Below are 7,582 nucleotides of genomic sequence, written 5' to 3' on the forward strand. Positions count from 1 at the left end.
AATCATTTTTCAGAACAATTTTTTTTTTTCCATATGATGACTGATAAAAACATTAAAAGCCAATCAGAATCCATCCTGCTTTAAAGAGATTGAGCATTTAAGGCGGAAGACGACAAAACTGCAGAATAAACAGAACAATATTGTGTGTTGGTGTGAACGCTAATATAGCTTTGTTATAGTTATTATCGTTATTAGTGTAAACAGGCCTTTAGCCATCATTTCACCCATCTGAATCAGTCATTGGCCCTCAGTAAGCTGTAATCAATCAAAATTGCAGATCGAACACGTGACGCTCTTCCCCCGGCTCCTAATGTGCCTCTAGCCAGACATGACTGCAGTGCTTGCATCTGGACCCAGAAGTCTTTGAGCAGCCAAAACATGTGAAAGCCATACAGGACATTAAGCTGTTTCACTCAGGATGTTTCTGAAAAAGCATATGGACGATTATCTGGCAAGAAAAGAGGGGGAGAGAAATGTCCCCAAAGGCTTGGCCTGCTATGCTGCTTGGTGACTGCAAATAGCATCAGCCTCCACATGTGCAAACATTTAAGACGTATTTTCTCGTAATGAGGTCACTTTTTTCTTGCTTTAAAAGAAAGGAAGCAATTCCTTACCTCTGCTAAGGGCCCTTTTGCCTGCAGCTTTTGGAATTCTGATTAAGATATGAGGCCCACTCTAAGTTCCTGGGTAGTTTACATGCAGTAATTTTTGTCAATCCAAATGAATCCAATTCGATTTCAGATTCTGAAAGTTATGTTTATATGAACCCTAAACTTTGTTTAAACTTTTTTAATTTACATATGCACTTATGTATGCTTTTCAATCCTTTTGAGCCATCAATCTGACTACTAACCGATTATTTGGGTGCATATAAATGTAGCATTAAATCCAACATCTCTATGAATGAATCACAAATGTTGCACCTTCCAATTTAAAAGCCAACACTGATTCATTACATTGTTTCAATTAATAGTTCACAAAAAAAGTGTTTTTGAAGAATATCCTGGCTGCTCTTGTCTATATAATGGATGTAAATGAAAACTCCAAAACTACAAGGCCGTTTACACAACACCATTTTCAACTAAAAATGGAAAACTTTTAATGCATTTTGGCCGTTCATTTACACGACAATGGCATTTTGGGGGCCTGAAAATGCAAGCTTTTGAAAACGGGTTTCAAAGTGCAAGTTTTTGAAAACAATACCGTTATCATCTCCGTGTAAACTACAAAAAAGTGAATTTGTGAGAATGGTGACGTCAAGCACATACGTATTATGTGTTCAGTCGATAGGCGTGTAGTGTTTCTTTACAAAGTGACATCGCCATCTACTGACCTGGCAGCAGAATACAGCGTTTTTAGTCATTTTCGCGGATCCGTGTGATCCAGGGGACATTCTCTTACACAAAGCTTTTGTATGAATGTCATAAAACTTAGGACATATAGTGAAGGAGTCATATGGGCTTGTTTTACGATTCTTTTTATGATTAAATGACTCGGTCACCATTCACTCATTATGTGAAGCAACCAGGATATTCTTTGAAATTTCTCTTTTTGTGCTCCACAGAAGAAAAGTCAGTCCCACTATGTACTAACTTTTAAATGTATCATTTGAAACAATGCACTTATTGTGCACATACAGTCATGTGAAAAAGTTAGGACACCTTATTGAATTCCGTGGTTTTCCATATCAGGACATAATAGAAGAATCATCTAGTGCTTGGCAGGTCTTAAAATTTGGAAAATAAAACCTCAGATGAACAACAACACATGACATATCACACCGTGTCATTGTTAGGACACCCTATGATTCAATTGCCTGTAGATCCACTTTTAGCAGCGAAAACTTGAAATAATCATTTTCTGTATGACTTTATGAGTCTCTCACATCATTCTGGAGGAATTTTGACCCATTCTTCTTTGCAATGTTGCTCCAGTTTATTGAGGTTTGTGGACATTTGTCTATGCACAGCTCTCGCCACAGCTTTTCAGTCGGGTTGAGGTCTGGACTTGACTGGGCCATTGCAACACCTTGATTCTTTTCTTTTTCAGCCATTCTGTTAAAGATTTGCTGGTGATCTTCAGATCATTGTCTAGTTGCATGACCCAATTTTGGCCAAGCTTTAGCTGTCGGACGGATGGCCTCACATTTGACTCTAGAATACTTTGGTATACAGAGGAGTTCATGGTCGACTCAATGACTATGAGGTGCCCATGTCCTGTGGCTACAAAACAAGCCCAAAATCATCAGCCCTATACCCGCATGCTTGACTTTTGGTATGAAGTGTTTGTGCTGATATGCTCTTTTGGTTTTCACCAAACTTGGCACTGTGCATTATGGCCAAACATCCCCAGTTTGGTCTCATCTGTCCAAAGGACTTTGTTCCAGAAGTCTTGTGGTTTGTTCAGAAGCAACTTTTCAAACCTAAGCTGTGCTGCCATGTTTTTTTACAGAGAAGAGGCCTTCTCCTGGAAACACTTCCAAATATGTCATACTTTTCTAATTTTACTGTCTTGAACTTTATCATTTAACATGTTAACTGAGGCCTGTAGAGTCTGAGGTGTAGTTCTTGGGATGTCTGCAATTTCTCTGAGCATTACAAGCTCTGATCTTGGGGTAAATTTGCTGGGACGTCCACTCATGGGAAGACTGGTGTCTGTTTTGAATGTTTTCCACTTTGAATAATCTTCCTCACTGTAAATGATGGACTTCAAATTGTTTTGAAGTGGCCTTGTAACCCTTCTCAGATTGATGGCAGCAACAATTGCTTCTCTAAGATGATTGCTGATGTCCTCCTTGGCATTGTGTTAACACACATCTGAAGGCTCCAGACACTTCAGCTTTTATAGACACTTGCTGATGATCGATTAATCAAAGACATTTGATTAGCAGTGCCTGACCGCTACTTAACCTCTTAAAGGGTTAGTTCACCCAAAAATGAAAATTCTGTCATTAATTACTCACCCTCATGTCGTTCCACAACCCTAAGACTTTTGTTCATCTTCAGAACACAAAGATATTTTTGATAAAATCCGATGGCTCAGTGAGGCCTCTAATATTGCCAGCAATGTCACAGAACCTCTCAAGACCCATAAAGGTACTAAAAAATATTTAAATGAGTTCATGTGAGTACAGTGGTTCTACCTTAATATTATAAAGCGGTAAGAATACTTTTTGTGTGCCAAAAAAACAACAAAATAACGACTTTTCAACAGTAATGGCTGATTTCAAAACACTGCTTCGGAGCTTTATGAATCTTTTGTTTCGAATTAGTGATTCAGATTGCGTATCAAACTGCTGAAATCACACGACTTTTGCGCTTTCGAACCACTGATTCGATTCGACATTCTACTAACTATAAGTAACTTTGCAACTACATTTCAACTAACTCTCAATAGAGTATTAGTAGACTGTAGTTAACTGTGAGTAATAAGTTGACACGTACTTGCAAAGTTATTTATATTCAGAAGAATGTCTGTTGGGAGCATCAAAATAAAGTGTTAGCAGATATTGAGCAGACAGTCTAATACTCTAATGAGAGTTAGTTGACATGTAGTTACAAAGTTAATTATAGTTAGTAGAATGTCTAAAGTGGATCATTGAAATAAAGTGTTACCTTACAGCTGTAATTAATTTCTTTAAATACATCTATAATTACACAGTTGACCCTTCACTTACACCTTAACCCACCCTTAAGCCTAACCAGACCACCAAACCTTACCCATATCACACCTCAAGTGTTTTCCGAAACAACATGAACACAAGTACATTGTAAAAAACTATTATTATTATTTATCTAAGTACATAATAGTTAAAGACACCATATAGTGTGTCCGAAAAGTCATATGAGTTTGAGTAAATGTTATATTTGGGGGAATTATTCATTGAAGCTACTGTCGACCAGCAAACCACAGTAATCCACCTTCCTGTTTTTGTCAGACCACAGTGCTGTCTGAAGAAGAGCGTGGCTCTGCTCTGGACCCTGGTTTCCTGTCTGGAGGCAGTGTGAGACAGCTGCTTCTGCTCTTTCCTGTTTGCTTGTTTGGGCTTGTTCCTCCACCTGTTGTTTGTCTTCTGCTGTAGGTGTTGTTTTTAGAGTCATTCAGGCGCAGATACAGCCGTTCTTGTCTGTACCCATCAGGCATTGCACTAATCATCAGCTTGACTGCATGGACGACTTCCCTGTCGAGTGATTATCATGAAAACAGGCCCATGCCACATTTCACCCCAAAATCTGAAGAATAAAACATAGGAAATTACATTTTTTAGAATCTAAACGTTTTTTGAGGAAAACAGTCCAGGATTTTTCTCCATATAGTGGACTTCACTGGGGTTCAACGGGTTGAAGGTCCAAATTGCAGTTTAAGTGCAGCTTCAAAGGGCTCTACATGATCCCAGATGAGGAATAAGGGTCTTATCTAGTAAAACAATCGGTCATTTTCTGAAAAAAATAAAAATTTATATACTTTTTAACCACAAATGCTCATCTTTCACTTCTCTTTCGATTCACTTATCATTTCGCTAGATAAGACCCTTATTCCTCGTCTGGGATCATGTAGAGCTCTTTGAAGCTGCACTGAAACTGACATTTGGACCTTAAACCCATTGAACCCCAGTGAAGTCCACTATGTGGAGAAATGTTTTCCTCAAAAACCTTAATTTCTTTTCGACTGAAGAAAGAAAGACATACATCTTGGATGACATGGGGGTGAGTAAATTATCAGGAAATTTGAATTCTGAAGTGAACTAATCTTTAAAATTTTTTATGCAAACTAAATGTTCATATTTATTTCTTTTGACACTATTCTCTGCAGTTTCATATAAACTTTTAAAATGTGTCTTGGCTGGATACTGATGAGATTGGAAGTAATTAACCTACTTTTTAAATATTTCTTATGTTTACTGTCCCTCCCCTCCACCCTTGATTGTGGCGTTTTTTATTTGTTTCCAACTTCCCTTTAGACAGAACAGTGTGGTACATGTACCAGGATGTTATTGTGAGCAGATAACAGCTTTGAGCCTCCACATCCTCTGACTGGACAGGGAGGGGTGACCACTTTCCCACACCGACCAGATGAGGAAAAGCTAAAGTGGGCATTGTCTCCGCTGTGGCCTGCCTCTCTTATCATTCTCTCTGGGCACCGGGTCACAAGCTCTCTCCTTCATGACCGAGACATATTTAGTGATCAGAATTCCAGAAACAGTTTGTGAGTTTTTCCGACTTGTGCCACTAAATAACCATTTGGCAACCACCCAGAACAACCACCCACACAGTACTGAACTAATAACTTCTACAAACACCATAGCAACTGCATAGCAACACCCTGGCAACCACCCACAACAGCAAGTTTGCCCGACTAGGCATCTAAAGTTAAGTTCATCCCAGCATAAGGTTACTTTGTGGCAGTTGTGTTTTGTTTCTGTGCACTGAGCTGTAAAAACAGGCCATTGAATAAGATCTTTTGGAATTGTTTACTGAGGCCCGTCTCAGCCTGTTGCCATGGTTAGGAAGTGAAAAGTGTCCAGATCCTGATGAAAGTTGCAGCCCAAAGGGAGTAATTGTCTCCATGTGCGGACTTAATAAGTTCTCTGTGAGCGCTCTCTTTGTTTGATGGACTGGACACTATCAGGCTTGTAAGTTTCAGACTTTTTCTTTAGTGTGTAATGTTGCGGTTTGAGCATGAAAAAGGCACACAAGCACAAGTCTCTCCAAAGAGAGTTATTCTCTATATCAGTGTCACCGTTTCTGAACTCCCTGAAACGACTCCTTTGTAGTCTTGAGTTTTCTTCCGGGAACGTACATGTCACACTCCTTTAAATAATTCCCACCCAAGGCATACGCAAAATAAAGGGGGTTATGGTAAGGGGCGCGACATTTCACAAACACGCTCGAAGTGGTTGACCAATCACAACACACTGACAGCCGACCAATCAGAGCATATTGCGCTTTTCGGAAGGAGGGGCTTCATAGAGAGAGGAACTAAACAGGTGCATTAACTTACTGCTTAACTACCATAGCACGATGCATCGTTGAAGAAATCAACGAGCTAGTCACGACTTTCCTATGGAAGTTTGTTTATGCCACAGAATAAAAAAAAATCTAAAATATAATTGCTACTTTTTATCTCGTAGTTCTTACATTTACAACTTTATATCTCACAATTTTGACTTTAGTTTATAGCACGCAATTGTGACTTTTTTCACAATTCTGACTTTTTTTCTCACAATTACGAGTTTATATCTCGCAATTCTGACTTTATAACTCACAATTGCAACTTTATATCACACAATTCAAACTTTAGTTTATAACACACAATTGTGATTTTTTTTTTTTTGCAATTCTGACTTTTTTCTCACATTTACGAGTTCACAATTCTGACTTTATAACTCCCAGTTGCGACTTTTTTCACAATTCTGACTTTTTTCCTCTCATTTAAAGTTTATATCTCACAATTCTGACTTTAGTTTACAATATGCAATTGCAACTTTTTTCGCAATTCTGACTTTTTTTCTCACAATTACGAGTTTATATCTTGCAACTCTGACTTTAACACACAATTGCGACTTTATATCACACAATTTTTTTTTACAATTCTGATTTTTTTCCTTTCATTTGAAGTTTATATCTCACAATTCTGACTTTAGTTTATAACATGCAATTGCAACTTTTTTTCTCACAATTACAAGTTTATATCTTGCAATTCTGACTTTATTATTCGCAATTGCGACTTTATATCTGTAACGTTCCAGTCCAAACTGAAGGTGAGATGATGAACCCAAGTGCAGTTTGTTGTATCAAAGTGAACAAACAAACAAAGCAACCAGTTGACATGAACATGAGCAGACTAGAACTTGAACAGACTTGACTATAAGACTCACCGACAGCAGGGTTACAATAACAATACACGACAAAGTAACATGGGGAAGACAATGGCTTAAATATATATGAACTAGGAGAACACATGACTATGGCAACCAATGGGGAAGTGACACAAGGAACATGAGAACCAATGACAGAACAGAACTGAAAACCACATGACCATAAACAACCAATCAGAACATGACACATAGACTAAGGGAGAACATGAGGAGCAAGGGAAGCATGGCACAAACAAGCAACATGAAACAAACTACAAAATAAAAGACACGAAAACATGAACATGAAAACAAAACCCAAAACTATACGTGACAATATCTCGCAATTCTGAATTAATAACACGCAATTGGGACAACATCTCGCAATTCTGACTTTATAACACACAATTGGGACTTTATATCTTGCAATTCTGACTTTACAACGCAATTGCGACTATATCTCGCAATTCTGACTTTATAACATGCAATTGGGACTTTATATCTTGCAATTCTGACTATTACTCGCAATTGCGACTATGTATATCTCACACTTCTGACTTTATATCTTGCAATTACGACTATTTATCTCGCACTTCTGATTTCATATCTTGCAATTGCGACTTTATATCTTGCAATTCTGACTTTATAACAAGCAATTGCGACTATATCGTGCACTTCTGACTTTATAACACGCAATTGCGACTATATCTTGCAATTCTGACTTTATAT

This window comes from Ctenopharyngodon idella, chromosome 13 (assembly GCF_019924925.1).
Source record: "Ctenopharyngodon idella isolate HZGC_01 chromosome 13, HZGC01, whole genome shotgun sequence".
Lineage (NCBI taxonomy): Eukaryota > Metazoa > Chordata > Actinopteri > Cypriniformes > Xenocyprididae > Ctenopharyngodon > Ctenopharyngodon idella.